General features: G+C 45.3%; 1 long non-coding RNA gene across 1 annotated transcript; it reads left to right on the forward strand.

Moving 5' to 3' along the window:
• The first annotated feature begins 15,011 nt into the window (after window positions 1-15,011).
• Window positions 15,012-17,299, forward strand: LOC118772272. Its single transcript, XR_005004663.1, has 3 exons — window positions 15,012-15,994; window positions 16,077-16,122; window positions 16,200-17,299. It is a non-coding gene; the product is annotated as an uncharacterized LOC118772272 (long non-coding RNA).
• The last annotated feature ends 201 nt before the right edge of the window (window positions 17,300-17,500 follow it).

Here is a 17,500-nt window from a genome sequence, read left to right on the forward strand (position 1 = left end):
TAAGGGTGTAAGGGTATAAAGGGTGTAAGGGTGTTAGGGTGTAAGAGTGTTAGGGTTAAGGGTGTAAGGGTGTAAGGGTATAAAGGGTGTTAGGGTTAAGGGTGTAAGGGTATAAAGGGTGTTAGGGTTAAGGGTGTAAGGGTATAAAGGGTGTAAGGGTGTTAGGGTGTAAGAGTGTTAGGGTTAAGGGTGTAAGGGTGTAGGGTGTAAGGGTGTAAGGGTGTTAGGGTTAAGGGTGTAAGGGTGTAAGGGTGTTAGGGTTAAGGGTGTAAGGGTGTTAAGGGTGTTAGGGTTAAGGGTGTTAGGGTTAAGGGTGTAAGGGTGTTAGGGCTAAGGGTGTAAGGGTGTTAGGGCTAAGGGTGTAAGGGTGTTAGGGTTAAGGATGTAAGGGTGTTAGGGTGTAAGGGTGTTAGGGTGTTAGGGTTAAGGGTGTAAGGGTGTAAGGGTGTTAGGGTTAAGGGTGTAAGGGTGTAAGGGTGTTAGGGTTAAGGGTGTAAGGGTGTTAAGGGTGTTAAGGGTGTTAGGGTTAAGGGTGTTAGGGTTAAGGGTGTAAGGGTGTTAAGGGTGTTAGGGTTAAGGGTGTAAGGGTGTTAGGGTTAAGGGTGTAAGGGTGTTAGGGTTAAGGGTGTAAGGGTGTAAGGGTGTAAGGGTTAAGGGTGTAAGGGTGTTAGGGCTAAGGGTGTAAGGGTGTTAGGGTTAAGGATGTAAGGGTGTTAGGGTGTAAGGGTGTTAGGGTGTTAGGGTTAAGGGTGTAAGGGTTAAGTGTGTTAGGGTTAAGGGTGTAAGGGTGTTAGGGTTAAGGGTGTAAGGGTGTAAGGGTGTAAGGGTGTAAGGGTGTTAGGGTTAAGGGTGTAAGGGTGTAGGGTGTAAGGGTGTAAGGGTGTTAAGGGTGTTAGGGTTAAGGGTGTAAGGGTATAAAGGGTGTTAGGGTTAAGGGTGTAAGGGTATAAAGGGTGTTAGGGTTAAGGGTGTAAGGGTGTAGGGTGTAAGGGTGTAAGGGTGTAATTGTGTTAGGGTTAAGGGTGTAAGGGTGTAAGGGTGTTAAGGGTGTTAAGGGTGTTAGCGTTAAGGGTGTTAGGGTTAAGGGTGTAAGGGTGTTAAGGGTGTTAGGGTTAAGGGTGTAAGGGTGTTAAGGGTGTTAGGGTTAAGGGTGTAAGGGTGTTAGGGTTAAGGGTGTAAGGGTGTTAGGGTTAAGGGTGTAAGGGTGTAAGGGTGTTAGGGTTAAGGGTGTTAGGGTGTTAGGGTTAAGGGTGTAAGGGTTAAGGGTGTTAGGATTAAGGGTGTAAGGGTGTTAGGGGTTAAGGGTGTTAGGGTTAAGGGTGTAAGGGTGTTAGGGTTAAGGGTGTTAGGGTTAAGGGTGTAAGGGTTAAGGGTTTTAGGGTTGAGGGTGTAAGGGTGTTAAGGCTGTTAGGGTTAAGGGTGTAAGGGTGTTAGGGTGTAAGGGTGTAAGGGTTAAGGGTGTAAGGGTGTTAGGGTGTTAGGGTTAAGGGTGTTAGGGTTAAGGGTGTTAGGGTTAAGGGTGTTAGGGTTAAGGGTGTAAGGGTGTTAAGGGTGTTAGGGTTAAGGGTGTTAGGGTTAAGGGTGTAAGGGTGTTAGGGTTAAGGGTGTTAGGGTTAAGGGTGTAAGGGTGTTAGGGTTAAGGGTGTAAGGGTGTTAGGGTTAAGGGTGTAAGGGTGTTAGGGTTAAGGGTGTTAGGGTTAAGGGTGTAAGGGTGTTAGGGTTAAGGGTGTTAGGGTTAAGGGTGTAAGGGTGTAAGGGTTAAGGGTGTTAGGGTTAAGGGTGTAAGGGTGTTAGGGTTAAGGGTGTTAGGGTTAAGGGTGTTAGGGCTAAGGGTGTAAGGGTTAAGGGTGTTAGGGTTAAGGGTGTTAGGGTTAAGGGTGTTAGGGTTTAGGGTGTAAGGGTGTTAGGGTGTAAGGGTGTAAGGGTGTTAGGGTTAAGGGTGTAAGGGTGTAAGGGTTAAGGGTGTAAGGGTTAAGGGTGTAAGGGTGTTAGGGTTAAGGGTGTTAGGGTTAAGGGTGTTAGGGTTAAGGGTGTTAGGGTTTAGGGTGTAAGGGTGTAGGGTGTAAGGGTGTAAGGGTGTTAAGGGTGTTAGGGTTAAGGGTGTAAGGGTGTTAAGGGTGTTAGGGTTAAGGGTGTAAGGGTATAAAGGGTGTTAGGGTTAAGGGTGTAAGGGTATAAAGGGTGTAAGGGTTAAGGGTGTTAGGGTTAAGGGTGTAAGGGTGTTAAGGGTGTTAGGGTTAAGGGTGTTAGGGTTAAGGGTGTAAGGGTGTAAGGGTGTTAGGGTTAAGGGTGTTAGGGTTAAGGGTGTTAGGGTTAAGGGTGTAAGGGTGTTAGGGTTAAGGGTGTTAGGGTTAAGGGTGTAAGGGTGTTAGGGTTAAGGGTGTTAGGGTTAAGGGTGTAAGGGTGTTAGGGTTAAGGGTGTAAGGGTGTTAAGGGTGTTAGGGTTAAGGGTGTTAGGGTTAAGGGTGTAAGGGTGTTAGGGTTAAGGGTGTTAGGGTGTAAGGGTGTTAGGGTTAAGGGTGTAAGGGTGTTAGGGTTAAGGGTGTAAGGGTGTTAGGGTTAAGGGTGTTAGGGTTAAGGGTGTTAGGGTTAAGGGTGTAAGGGTGTTAAGGGTGTTAGGGTTAAGGGTGTTAGGGTTAAGGGTGTAAGGGTGTTAGGGTTAAGGGTGTTAGGGTGTAAGGATGTTAGGGTTAAGGGTGTAAGGGTGTTAGGGTTAAGGGTGTAAGGGTGTTAGGGTTAAGGGTGTTAGGGTTAGGGTTTAGGGTTAGGGTTAGGGTTAGGGTTAGGGTTAGGTATAGGGGTAATAGCCACGATCGTCAAAGTGACGATCCTTTTGGAGAGTGATATCTCAAGAACGCAATGAGCTAGAGACATGGGACCATGTCCTATCCCCCCATTTTCGGGTATGGGCTTTCCATTGGTTCCACTTTCGAGCGTGTACCACGTTCGAGTCCGGAGATATGTCCAAAAAAACTTTGTTTTTTCTGTATCTTGGGAACAGTAAGTCATAGAGAGTCATGGGTGGTACCGTTGGATGTGGAATGGTCGAATTATATCAGGCAGACACTGGTTGCAAGTCTCTAGGACGTATGGTTCAGGAGTTATTCAAGAAAAACCTTCGTCCAATCAGAATGCATTAGGGTTAGGGTTAGGGTTAGGGTTAGGGGTAATAACCACGATCGTCAAAGTGACGATCCTTTTGGAGAGTGATATCTCAAGAACGCAATGAGCTAGAGACATGGGACCATGTCCTATCCCCCCATTTTCGGGTATGGGCTTTCCATTGGTTCCACTTTCGAGCGTGTACCACGTTCAAGTCTGGAGATATGTCCAAAAAAACATTATTTTTTCTGTATCTCGGGAACGGTAAGTCGTAGACTCATGGATGGTACCGTTGGATGCAGAATGGCCGAATTATATTAGACAAACGCTGTTTGCAAGTCTCTAGAACATATGGTTCAGGAGTTATTCAAGAAAAACGTTTGTCCAATCAGAATGCGTTTAGGGGTTAGGGGTTAGGGGCTAGGGGTTAGGGGTTAGGGGCTAGGGGTTAGGGGCTAGGGGCTAGGGGCTAGGGGTTAGGGGTTAGGGGCTAGGGGCTAGGGGTTAGGGGTTAGGGGCTAGGGGCTAGGGGTTAGGGGCTAGGGGTTAGGGGTTAGGGGTTAGGGGCTAGGGGCTAGGGGCTAGGGGTTAGGGTTAGGGTTAGGGTTAGGGTTAGGTATAGGGGTAATAACCACGATCGTCAAAGTGACGATCCTTTTGGAGAGTGATATCTCAAGAACGCAATGAGCTAGAGACATGGGACCATGTCCTATCCCCCCATTTTCGGGTATGGGCTTTCCATTGGTTCCACTTTCGAGCTTGTACCACGTTCGAGTCCGGAGATATGTCCAAAAAAACTTTGTTTTTTCTGTATCTTGGGAACAGTAAGTCATAGAGAGTCATGGGTGGTACCGTTGGATGTGGAATAGTCGAATTATATCAGACAGACACTGGTTGCAAGTCTCTAGGACGTATGGTTCAGGAGTTATTCAAGAAAAACCTTCGTCCAATCAGAATGCGTTAGGGTTGGGGTTGGGGTTAGGGTTAGGGGTTAGGGTTAGGGTTAGGGTTAGGGTTAGGGTTTAGGGTTAGGGGTTAGGGTTAGGGTTAGGGTTAGGGTTAGGGTTAGGGTTAGGGTTAGGGTTAGGGTTAGGGTTAAGGGTTAGGGTTAGGGTTAGGGTTAGGGTTAGGGTTAGGGTTAGGGTTAGGGTCAGGGTCAGGGTTAGGGTCAGGGTCAGGGTCAGGGTCAGGGTCAGGGTCAGGGTCAGGGTCAGGGTCAGGGTCAGGGTTAGGGTTAGGGTTAGGGTTAGGGTTAGGTTGTAGGAAGGTATTCTAAGATTCCAGCCATTTGTACTTGCCCAGACTCCCCTCTCATGATGGATAATCCAGGCTGTACAGGCCGGAATTTGCACTGGCCCACCCGATCTTTTTTATCCCCTTGTTCTATGTGTTTCCCAGAATACAGCTCCCAACACCAATCTGTCATAGAATGTATAAATGATAGGTGCAATGATAGTCTGAATTGGGGAAAGAGTCACAGCTAAAATATCATCTCCAGGTGGAGGCAGGGCGAGATTCGGGTCCCCTGGGGGGTCCCTAAGGAGCCCTATAGGTCCCGTTTGGAGCAGGAAAGGGTCATGGTCAAACTCAGGGTCCCAAGGGGTTAGGGTTAGGGTTGGGGTTGGGGTTGGGGTTGGGGTTGGGGTTGGGGTTGGGGTTGGGGTTAAGGTTGGGGTTGGGGTTAAGGTAGGGGTTGGGGTTGGGGTTAGGGTTTGGGTTGGGGTTGGGGTTGGGGTTAGGGTTAGGGTTGGGGTTGGGGTTGGGGTTAGGGTTGGGGTTGGGGTTAGGGTTGGGGTTAGGTTTAGGGTTAAGGTTGGGGTGAGGGTTAGGGTCGGGGTTAAGTTTGGGGTCGGGGTCAGGGTTAAGGTTGGGGTTGGGGTTAAGGTAAGGGTTGGGGTTGGGGTTAGGGTTTGGGTTGGGGTTGGGGTTGGGGTTGGGGTTGGGTTTAGGGTTAAGGTTGGGGTGAGGGTTAGGGTCGGGGTTAAGTTTGGGGTCGGGGTCAGGGTTAAGGTTGGGGTGAGGGTTGGGGTAGGGAGCGTTATGGGACTGAGAGCGCCCATAGTCAAGGTGAGGATCCAGAGCCACCAAGGTTGGATATAAGAAACCGGCTGCAACAGGGGGCAATGTCATAAGCCTGGGAAAGAAAACCAAGGTTATTGGAGTGGGGGAGAGAGAAAGATTTCATGTCTCCCAGAAGAGTGTGAAGTTATGTGGTAAGAAATTCAACTATGTGCACTTTGAATAACAGATTTTATTAAGAGCTTCTGTGTACACCCTAACCTGAACCAATTCATTGATATAAGTGCATATTGGAGGGTGTACTACAAAATGTGAAGTTAATTTTTGATCTATGAGAGTTTCAGAGTAGTATATTTTAATATGTATAGAAAGATAGGGGATTCTATTTTTAGGACCATGCCTTACCTTTGTTAGAATATGAAGCACATACTTTCAACTCTTATTCCTGAGTGCTAAATTAGAAAGCACATAGGAATAAGTTTTAAACCAGAGTTGATTGCATAGTACTATGCTACTCCTCAGAGTCCAGGCTCCATGGTCCATGCTTCTTTATCAGGGTGGGAAATTAAGTGCATATATGGGGCTTGAGGAATTACCTTCCCAGAATTCAATGCATGAACGCATAGTTAATGAGTAAGGTCCCGTAAGGGACTATATACAAGTGCATACAAAAAAAAGACATTGTGTTTAGTTAGTATATTGCCCATGCATCCAGAAAAAATACCTGGATAAGAATTTTTATTTATTTTGGATGCATGAGGCTTGGTTTTAGCATTATAATATTCTTTTGTTCACACAAAACTTTTTTTCACACAAGGAAAGAGAAACATGCAAAAACCACACCCATTGACATGCTTCATTCAATTCATAAGAAACTTATGCATTTCCTGTCATTGAATTCTGAACAGACTGGCCAACTCATAACAGTCTTTATATCTGTATAATATTCTTCCTCTTGGTCTTGCCCCAAATTAGTACATTATGAAGCCAAGTAGTGTTTTAGAAGAACCCCCTTCTGCCTCTCTAAGATCCCAGCTTGTCATTCAAAGTACACATAATATAAATTGACATCACCACAGTAGTATATTGTGTTTCCATTAAGTGCATATGATTTTCTGAAAGTGTCTCCCCATAAGACACTATTGGGGATTCCCAGTCCTGTGCATCACCCCCTGGAATTGAGCCCCGTTGGAAAAAAGGTGTTAAGTTTCTGGATCCACCACCTTTCCCTCCATTTACGTTGTTTGGTTGTCCATTGTATTCCTGACTCCAACCCCGCCATCGTAAGTGCTTGTACTGGATGTAAACGAAAATGTATGTACAAGTGGGTCTGTACCGTATTCTTTCTGATTTGATACAGATGTTGCTGTAACCTTTCCCCAAAGCTGTTTTTTGTTTCTCCTACATATTTCAATTGACATTGGCTACATATTATTATGTAGACTCCATTCGTAGTGGATGACTGGAATCTCTGCCAAATGGGGAACCCTGTGTTATTTGTACCCTGAATGTATTTCAATGTAATAAATTGTGAGATCGTTGGATTAGTAGTTTTAAGTGCAGAGTGTACCAACAGATCTCTAAGATTCTTATTCCTCCTGTATGCTGCAATCACTCTGAATGGGCGTACTGGAGGAAAAGTTTCTTGCAGTTTTTGAAAATTGTTCTTCACTATTGAATTGAATTTTATAGATGTATTGGAGTATGTTGTGATAAATGGAATGATCTGGTTCTCGGATGGGCCCAGGTCCATTTTACCTCCCGTTTCCAACATTTTCCTTACTTCCACTCGAACAGAACGGAGGAAGCTCCTGGAGTACCCTCTTGGCCGTAGGGCCTTAAACAGAATACGAGTAGCTTTGTTTACATCCGAAATATCCGTACAGATTCTGTAGAACCTGATTAGTTGTGATTTAACTAGGCCCTTAAATGTATGCCTAGGGTGGAAACTGGACTTATGGAGTAAAGCGTGCGTATCCGTAGGTTTAAAATACACTCTGGTACCCAGGAGCTTTCTTCCCTCTGAAGTTGGAGTGAAGTAGATTTCTGTATCTAGGAATTCGATTTTATCTTCCTGGAGGTTGAATTTAACCGTAATGGCTGAGTGATGAGTATTGAGAATTTGAATAAAATGTAAGAATTGTTCCCTTGAATGTTGCCAGAGGCCGAAGATGTCATCCAGGTATCTGCAATAAAACAATGGAAGTTGGGGGCACTTGGGGAACACTGTTCTTTCCCATTCTGCCATATAGATGTTGGCATACGCCGGGGCAAATTTTTTACCCATCGCTGTTCCATGTATCTGCAAATAATACCTGGCATCAAATTCAAAGTCATTCCGTGTCAAGCTCAACTGTAGGAGATCTAATATTTGTTGGTCTGGTCGTCTCGGGTCCGGGTGCTGTTCCAAGATCTGTTTAACAGCTTTAAGACCCAGATCAGTGTCAATATTCGTGTACAGACTATCAATATCAATTGAGAACAGAAAGGTATTTGTGGGAGCTGTAATCCTCCTTAACTTATCCACAAAATGATAGGTGTCCTTGATGTAACTGGGGTGTTTCTGGGATAGGGGATTCAAATATGAATCTAGAAATTCTGCTACCCGGTAGGACTCGCTCCCACAATCCGAAACAATGGGTCTCCCAGGGGGGATCTCATGAGGGACCGTCCACGTGTTCGGGTCTTTGTGTATTTTTGGCAGTAAATACAGTTTTCTAGGCCTTGGGGGGTTCGGGCCTAGTAGATATAGCATCTGTTTCTTATTAATGAATTTGGTATGATATAAATCCATAATTATGGGATGGATCATTTTCTGTGTGTTAACTTGTATTGAATGTTCTAAAAGTGCATAATGTTTTGAATTTCCCAGTTGGCGATTAGCCTCTAAGAGGTACTGCTGCCTATCCATAATTACAATCTTGGAGCCTTTGTCAGCTGGTTTTATGATTATATCGGGGTTGTTTTTCAACCTCCGGATTGCTTGACGTTCCGCCGGAGTTAAATTATCCGGGGCCGGCATGATTCTATAATGTCTGGTCAGGGCAGCAGTATCTCTCCGAAGCAATCCACCTATCGGGGAAGAAAGAGAACTGTTTTCCGGTTCCCACCTGGATGGTTCTGTAAAGGGTGTGATAGTGACTGTTCTATCATAGCCAAAACGGTCTAATAGTTTAATTTTGCGGTGATATTCGTGGACATCCCTCATGAGCTCCTCCCTATTAATTGACCTAGGGGAAGGAACAAAAGTTAGTCCCCTCTCCAGGAGGCTGATTTCTGCAGGTCCAAGCTGTAAGGAGGAGGAAAGGTTCATGATATTAGAGGACTGGGGAGTAGGAGAGTACTTCTCCCGCTCTAATAGTTTAACTGCTGAAGCCAGTACCTTAATATATTTCCCGCCGTGGTGTCTGTCCAATGTATCGGATCATGCGGGTGGACCTGGAATCTAAGGGGATGAAGGTCTAACAGTGCCATACAATTCTTAGAGATGTATTCATTTAGGGCTCTAAGATTATGTTGTTCCTGGACTGGTAGTCTGTCCGAAAAGTTAATGATGGGAACATAAATCTGAGCATTGGGGAAAACTTCCCGTGCTGTATTCAAAAGTTGTTGCAGTTGCTTAACAGCTGTGGCTCTCTGTTGTTGTTTGTTGTTTATCCCCAGAGAAAAGATCACTTTCCGAGTCTCGGGGTGGGGTGGTGATTTCCTAAGTAGTCCACACATGTGATAAAACGTAGCCCCTGGAAAACTATCAATTTGAATATTGGAATATGTACATTGTGGTATGCGGCCTAAGTTTGAATCCCCCAAGAACGCAATTGGTTTCTGTATGTCCAATTCCCATTCATAAATTTTTCTATTACTCCTCGGGTATCTCCTCGGGCATTTCCCTTGCATTATTGGCAGTTCTGGGAAATTACTTGTGTCCACGCTATTCTCTGTTTTCACGGTTAGGGCCCTAGTAGGTGTTAGGGGAGAGGAAGAGGAAGACTCAGATTGGGTATCATCAAAGGTATATCCCTTTTTGATTGTATGACCCATCATCATTTCTTGCAATCCCCTGCCTTCATTGGGAGCCATAGTTAGCTTAGGACTGTTATTAGCGGACACAGAAAGAGGAGTATTCTGGGGCGTATCTGTTGAGGGAAGAGAGGCAATGTCATCAGCCATATGTACCACCACATTATTTCTAGTTTCTCTGGCTAAATTCATAGGTACATTCTCGTGATTCCTCTCCGTTAAGATAGTGACAGGGGCTAGTAGAACCTCACCTGGGCCCCTTTCTACAGGGGGCCCGTGCTCTGCAGGTATATTCTGAGCAGTGAGACTGGGAGATGGAGGGCTATGGACTGTACTGTTGCCATCTAACTGTACAGTAGTAGAGCCTGGTTTGTCATTCAGATCCGGTACATTGGACAGAAATTGGGCATTATTATGTATTTGTACCTCAACAACAGTAGAGGGTTTAGCGGGAGGGCCTGTAGAGTCCTCTATGGGGGATACTTTCTCAGTCTGAGGTGCTGTAGTGGGGGAAGAAGAGAGCATTTCTTTGACCATGTTAATAGAGCTAGTGGTTAGTTTGTGCTTGTATCTAGCTCTTGCCCAAGAGGCGGCCTTAGTAAAGGCTAAGGAATCCAAATTCTCTAGGCCTTGTAACAAGCTAACAATGACCAAGTCGTAGTGGTCTTTCAAGATCAGCATGTTATTTTGCATCCACCTCTGGGTATTTTCCTGTACTTTCTCCAAAGTTCCCTGCGACGGGGAAGAGGGTTTAATGAAAGATGTTAATTTTCCAGCTTGTTTCTGCATACCTGGAGGATAGATTCCTGTTTGTAGAACCTGGTCCACAATCTCAGCATGGTGTACCGCCTGTAGTAACTTAAAATATCGCTTAGTTAGTACATGGTCAGCTTTTCTCACCTGCTCCCTAGCTGGTGCTATTAACCCTTGTGGTGTATTTTCCCCTTCATTCTCAGTAAGGTTAGCTAAGACAGCAAAACGATTCCCCCAACTTGACTGCATGGCAAAGGTTAGTGTCAGTAGTCACTTTCTGTTACCTTTTTGTTCTAGAGAATTCTTCAAACATTTCCCCAAGTATTTAACCGTGCTACCTTCAGGAGGTTTCCCTTATCAGTTGTAATCAGAGTACAGCACACTTGATCCTATAAACTAAATACTTTCCCCAGAGGAAGAAGGAAGAAAAAGAAAGAAACCAAAAAAGAGGACTTACAATATCAGATGGCTCCACTGGATTGACCTTATGTGGCCTTTCAGTTGGAGGCCCCAAAGCCTTTTGTTGGTGTATTTTGATATTCCAGTGTCCCAACAGTTGTCTATTATATACAAAGAGTCCTTTTCTCCATTCAATGGGTTAAAAGTTTGACATTTTGTATAGAGGAAGGGAGTACTCACCAACCCAATAAAAAAGGCCCTTTTACCCTTAAAAATAAGGGAGGGGAAAAAAGAAAGAAAGGAATCACTGTAGGCCTTTCTTCATCTCCGTTGGTGTTTCGAGGCCTTGGGTCCATTGATTAAAATCTGAGTCTTCATCTTGGTGTTTGTTAAAAAGAGGAATAAACAATCTTCAAGATAAAAAACAAAGTCCTTTGAGTCTTTATTGGTTTTAAAATTCTTAGATAAAAACTTATTTCTTTAAAAAGAAAACAATAAAAGTGGGATAGAGAAAGGAAGTAGCGCCTGACGTTTCGCGTGATTTACGCTTCTTCAGAGGTAAGAAAGGGGACAAAAGAATAGAGAGACTTATATAGAAAAGAAGTATTTTGGAGGGAAAAAAAGGGGGGAGGGAAAGTGAAGAGCACTGGTAACAATCCTATTGGTGTGAGTGATGTCACTCGGTGGAGTATAGACAACCCCTGTATTCTCTGTTCTGTCTGATGATTGGTTGTTTTGAACTTATCATCTCCTCTATTCATCAGGCATTGGACCGTTTGAAATTCAGCCTCCAAAATAGGTACACAGGAAGTCCCACCCCCCTCTCTAGACCCGGGAGTGGCCTAACATGGGTAGATTTCTAAGAACAAAGGGAAAATTCCAGTGGCGCTGGCTAGTTAGGTTGTAGGAAGGTATTCTAAGATTCCAGCCATTTGTACTTGCCCAGACTCCCCTCTCATGATGGATAATCCAGGCTGTACAGGCCGGAATTTGCACTGGCCCACCCGATCTTTTTTATCCCCTTGTTCTATGTGTTTCCCAGAATACAGCTCCCAACACCAATCTGTCATAGAATGTATAAATGATAGGTGCAATGATAGTCTGAATTGGGGAAAGAGTCACAGCTAAAATATCATCTCCAGGTGGAGGCAGGGCGAGATTTGGGTCCCCTGGGGGGTCCCTAAGGAGCCCTATAGGTCCCGTTTGGAGCAGGAAAGGGTCATGGTAAAACTCAGGGTCCCAAGGGGTTAGGGTTAGGGTTGGGGTTGGGGTTGGGGTTGGGGTTGGGGTTGGGGTTGGGGTTGGGGTTAAGGTTAGGGTTAGGGTTAGGGTTAGGGTTGGGGTTAGGGTTTGGGTTGGGGTTGGGGTTGGGGTTAGGGTTAGGGTTGGGGTTGGGGTTAGGGTTGGGGTTAGGGTTAGGGTTAGGGTTAGGGTTAGGGTTAGGGTTAGGGTTAGGGTTAGGGTTAGGGTTAGGGTTAGGGTTAGGTTGTTTTGTTATGTGTTTTCTTTTAAAAAAAAAAGGAGCACAAAGCTCTTCAGTGCTCTGGCCTATTGTATCTTCCCCTAGGGTTGTACCTGTTCTTAGGGTCCCAACTGGAGTTAGGGCTAGCGTTTGGGCCACGGTTGCAGTCCAGGCCCGATTCAAGGTTGGGGTCAGGGTTGGGGTTAGGGCCCCGGTTAGGGTCAGGGCCCAGATTGAGGTTGGGGTCCACAGTAGAGTTAGGGCCAAAACAGCCAGAGCCCCAGTTAGGGTTGGGATCAGGGCCCCAATTAGGGTTAGGGCCCCAGTTAGGGTTGGGGTCAACATTAGGGGTAGGGCCACTCCAGTTGGGGCCCCAGTTAGGGTTGGGGTCAGAGCTAGGGTTGGGGCCACAATTAGGGTTAGGGCCCCCATTAGGGTTAGCCTTAGGGTCAGGGCCATGATAGTCAGGGCCCCAGTTAGGGTTGGGGTCAGGGTTGGGGTTAGGGTCACGATTAGGGTCAGGGCCCTAGGTAGGGTTGGGGTTAGAATTAGGGTTGGGGCCACCGCTGTCAGGGCCCCAGGTAGGGTTGGGGTCAGGGTTGGGGTTAGGGCCTTGATTAGGGTCAGGGCCCAAAATCAGGTTGGGGTCAGGGTTGGGGTTAGGGCCACAGGTGTGGCCAAGATCTAAGTTAGGGTTAGGGTGTGGGCTGGGGTTGGGGTCAGGGCCTAGATTGGGTTCAGAGTAGGGCTAGGATGGGAAGGCCGCGCCTCCCCCGGGTGGCATCAAGGGAAAAGGAAGCAATACTAATATAAATATTTCATTTATATGTGGGCTCCAGGACGAGAGGCAGCCATGCAAGTGCTGTTGTCAAAAATAAGTGCTTAAAAGACATGCATAATAAAATCCACAAATTCACATACACATATATAAGATCAAAAGAAAGGGAAAAAGAAAACTTTATTCACATGATTAGTGAGCAATTCATCAAAAAGACCATTAAAGGTAAATCAATTCATTATTGCCTCTCCCCTGGCCCCCCCATATATAAAGTGCTAATCCCCCCTCTATCCCCCTTCACCACCAGGAGGAGCCCCACCTCCCCACCCTACCCCCTCCTTTCATTAAGCCCCAAGGGTGCAATTGTTCTTAACTTCATTATCCACACTCTTTCCCTCATCCTCCTCTCCCCATTGGACCACCCGGGATTACTTTCCAAGCCTGACACCTTTAAACCAGAAACCGGATGAATTTGAAAATGACTGGTAAGTTCAGTCTGTAGATGAAATCTTTGGATGTTATACAAGTGCTGTTTTAGCCGTGTTGCTATGGTATGCTGCGTCTCTCCTATATAAAGCTTGCCACAGGTGTTGCAGGTAATTGCGTAAATCACACTTCTGTCTGTAATTGATATCTTTTTCCAGACTGGTGCTCCCTCCCCACTGTACTTATTTACCAGATAAGAACTGTGTTGAAAATATCTACGGACCCATAATTGTGAGTTATCTATGTTCGACGGTACACTGGACCGTACCAGTAGGTCCTTTAAATTCTTGTTTCTCCTGAAGGCCGCAATTATTCTATATGGCTGAAATACCGGTAATTGATTCTGCACATTCCTAAAGTTATTCCTAATTTTTGAAATCAATGTTTTATTGGACTCCGAATAGGTGGTGATAAAGGGAACGATGTTCGTTTCATCCTTCCTCTGCACCTGGGCCAAGCCTTTTAAAACTTCAGCTTTTGCATATCTTAATAGCCTCTTCGAGTACCCCCTGCCTCGCAGCGCTTTAAACAGCGTCGTCGTGGCGATTTCAAAATCTTCCTGGAAGGTACATATTCTGTGGAATCTGAGTATCTGTGATTTAACTAGGCCTTTAAATGTATGTTTAGGGTGATAGCTCTGTTTATGTAGCAAAGCATGAGTATCTGTACTTTTGAAATAAACTTTCGTGGCCAATTTGCTATTAGCCGACTGTTGCGCAGTAAAGAAGACCGTGGTGTCTAAGAAATTCACGGACCTCGAATCCAGTTCATATTTCAACTTTATTGAAGGATGGTGCGTATTCAATATCTGAAAAAATTCCTCAAATTCTTTAAAACTGTAAGGCCAGATACCAAAAATATCATCCAGATATCGGTAGTAGGCCACGGGTAAGAGTGTGCATTTAGCTAACGCCTCCGCTTCCCATTCGGCCATATAGATGTCTGCGTAGGCTGGGGCGAATTTCTTACCCATGGCCGTTCCCGATATCTGTAAATAATGTTTGCCATTAAAAATGAAATCATTTTTTGTAAGGCTGATATGCAGAAGCTGAAGCAAATGTTCGTCTGGTCGCGCAGGATCCGGATTTCTACCAAGTACATTACCCACCGCTTGTAACCCAGCCTCGGTGTCTATGTTAGTATATAGGCTATCCACATCTATTGTAAACAGATATGTGTTAGGGGTTACCGTTATGCTCTTAATCTTGTGTAGGAAATCGTACGTGTCCTTGATGTAACTCGGATGTCCGTGCGCTAAAGGATTCAAGTAATGATCAATATACTGCGCTATGTTATATGATTCACTCTCACAGTCCGATACGATGGGTCGCCCCGGCGGGACCTCCCCAGGGACCGTCCATGCCTTCGGATCTTTATGGATCTTGGGTAATAAATAGAAGATTCTGTTTCTAGGTGTGTTTGGGCCTAACAAGAAATCACGCTGTTTACGGTTAATGTATTTCTTGTAATACAAATCCTGTATTATAGTGTGAATTTCTTTTTGTGTTTGTGTTTGTAAAGATACTGGTACCGACATGTAATGTTTAGTATTGGAGAGTTGTCGGTTTGCTTCCAATAGATATTGTTGTTTATCCATAATGACTATTTTAGAACCCTTATCCGCAGGTTTAATGATTATCTCTCTATTCTGACAGAGTTCCCTAATGGCTGCTCTCTGTACAGTAGAGAGATTATCTGTACGGGCTATGGAACAGGTATGTGACTTTGCTGTTATTAAGTCCTTCCGTATTAACTGTCTGATAACAGGGTTCACTTGTGCAGTTTCCGGTTCCCAATATGAAGGGAGGATAAATGGTATCTGTTCTGTCTGTGTATCTGAACCAAAATAATCTAACAATTTTATTCTCCTATGAAAGGCATGGATGTCCCTCCAGAGGTCCCGCCGGATATCCTGGTTGGGGAGAGGAATAAAGGTTAGGCCTCTCTCCAACACTTCCACCTGTGCCTCGGAGAGCTGAAAGGTAAGTGAGAGGTTAAGCACATTACTGTGTTCCAAGAGCTGGGGAGATCGTGACCGCTTCTCCCCCCCTAGAAGTTTAACTGCCGGCACCAGTGCTGAAATATCCTATTTGCCGTGGTTGGAGTCCAGTGAATGTTATCACCTGTAGTGAAGAAGGAACTGTTGTGTATCTCCAACAAAGGTGTGCAGTACGTGGCAATATATTTATTGATTATAGTTAAGTTAGACTTCTGCAGTTCTGTTAAGTTGGGAGAAAACATAATCACGGGCACGAACAATGTTGCATTCGGAAAAACTCTCTGTGCTGTTGTAAGTAATTGCTGTAACTGTTTAATTGCTGTTTTTCTAGGATCCTGATCTTTATTGTTGATCCCCAAAGAAAGGATCACTTTTTGCGTGGACTGGAAGACTGGGCAGTTTTTGAGCACGCCATTAATGTGGTAGAATGTGGCGCCTGGATAACTATCAATTTGAATTTGTTCATTTTTAAATGAAGGAATTCTTTTCAAATTTGAATCACCAATGAAAATTATTGGCTTCTCTGCTGTAAAGCGCCAGTCATAGAGTTTGCGATCTGACCGTGGGTGGCCCCTGGGGTAGAAAACAGGCTCTCTCTCCGAGACCGTGTCTCTTAGGGTTTGAGGGGAGGACTCAGATTGGGGTCGATTCATGGGATTTTGCCCTTTATTTGCCCCTTTCATCATGTCCTGTACCACCCCCAGAGTCACGGATTCGGAGAGAGGCTCCCCCCGCGGGGGTAAGTGCTGTGCTGGAGACTGGACATCGGTCTGTCTGGTTGAACTAGACCTGCCTGTGGGTGATAAAGCCAAAATCATGTCATTTGTACTTATACTGACATTGCTCTGTTTTCCCAAAACAACAGAAGCTGCAGAAGCATTTTCCGGCAAAGTGATTTGATTATCCTGTTTCTGAACCAGGTCCCCCTCCTCACCGTCCCCCACTCGGACCTCCCAGCATGCCCCAGAAGTGGCAGGTGAGTCTAAGCCTGTGTGGGACAGTGTAATATCAGGTACATGTGAAGCTGTATCAAACTGAGATTGTTCTGTATCTCCCAGGGTGGCCCCATTGTCAGCTTTACGGCCCACCTGGCCCGGCCTACAGGTAGGTACCACAGATATATTCTCAGCAGGATGGTGATGAATTTCTGCTTGTACTAAAATTTTGTTTTTCTGTTGTAGGGTGCTCGACTGAGCTGCAGGCGGCACGCACACGGAGGAATTCTCATCAGAGGTAAGTTTCATTGTTTCTTTTTTCAGGGTTCCTGTTTCACCATTATGTGTTGCAGCTATAGGGCAAGACTGCCTGGGGGTAGCAGGCCTACTAATGGGGCCCTGTTGGCCCGCAACTACCTGGGCATAGGTAGGTACAGTCAGAGACGGAGCATCCATATCAGTCATCTCAACTGGACTCATATGCATCTGGGGACACAAGGTAGGTGAAGTAGTGCCAGGCGTCCTAGAATGTGGTGTTGTAGTCTGGGGTGTAAGCAATTCCATCACTCTTTCACAGATCATTCTATTAAACTTATGTTTGTAGCGGGCCTTGGCCCAAACTATTGCCATATTGAAGGCCTCCTGATCAAAAGGGCCCAATGACTGAGTGATTGAGGCAATCACTCCGTCGTAGTGCATTTGTAATATTGTCATGTTAGTGTCCATCCATCTCAAAGTGTTCTCCTTCACTTTGTTTTTAGTTTGCTCAGAAGGAGAGGATGGCTTTATGAAATCTGTTAATTTATTCACTTGCCTCATCATACCTTTGGGAAATGTTTTGGACTCCACTGCCTGATTTACTATTTGAATGTGATGGATTGCTTGCATGAGTTTGAAATATTCCTTTGTTGTTTGTTTGTTAAGCCTTGGAGGAACAGAAGGTGCAAGGGAGGGGAGAGAGGGAGGGGGAAGGTTCTCCTGTACAGCCTCAACAGTGTCTTCATTCTGAATATTGGCCAAAGCCATGTATCTATTCTTTAACAACATTCCAAATTTTAATCTGAACAGTTACAGGCCTAAACACCACTGTGATAAGAAACAGGTTTTCCCCTTTCAGGGCTCTCACCCTTCCTTTCTCCTTTCGGCTGGTGGGTACGAGAAGAAGGTTCTCTTGGCGTGCGGTCCCAGGATGGCTTTGTGTTACTTCCGTCCGTGGCATAAAGTTCAAGAGAGAAACCACAAGATGGTTACCAGGGAGTGAGCAATGCTCAGTTTAAAGTTCTCCTGCCCAGAACGGGATCCACTGCCCCTGGGGGAATCCAACAGGCCCCGGCCTTCAGGTCTCCTTCCGCTGTATTTAACTTTTTCACCTTTCTTCTCTTTACAGGTGGTGGGGGAAGCCTCTTGTGACTAATCAGATTAAAATTGTACTTTTTTATTTAAACTTTTAATAAAAACCTTTTTAAAAAAAGAAAAGACACACAACTTTGTCCAAATTGCTTGTATCTCAAAATAACAAGACAAACTCCTAACGTTTCGCGTATCAG

Source organism: Megalops cyprinoides, unplaced genomic scaffold (genome assembly GCF_013368585.1).
Source record: "Megalops cyprinoides isolate fMegCyp1 unplaced genomic scaffold, fMegCyp1.pri scaffold_105_arrow_ctg1, whole genome shotgun sequence".
NCBI classification, from domain to species: Eukaryota; Metazoa; Chordata; class Actinopteri; order Elopiformes; family Megalopidae; genus Megalops; species Megalops cyprinoides.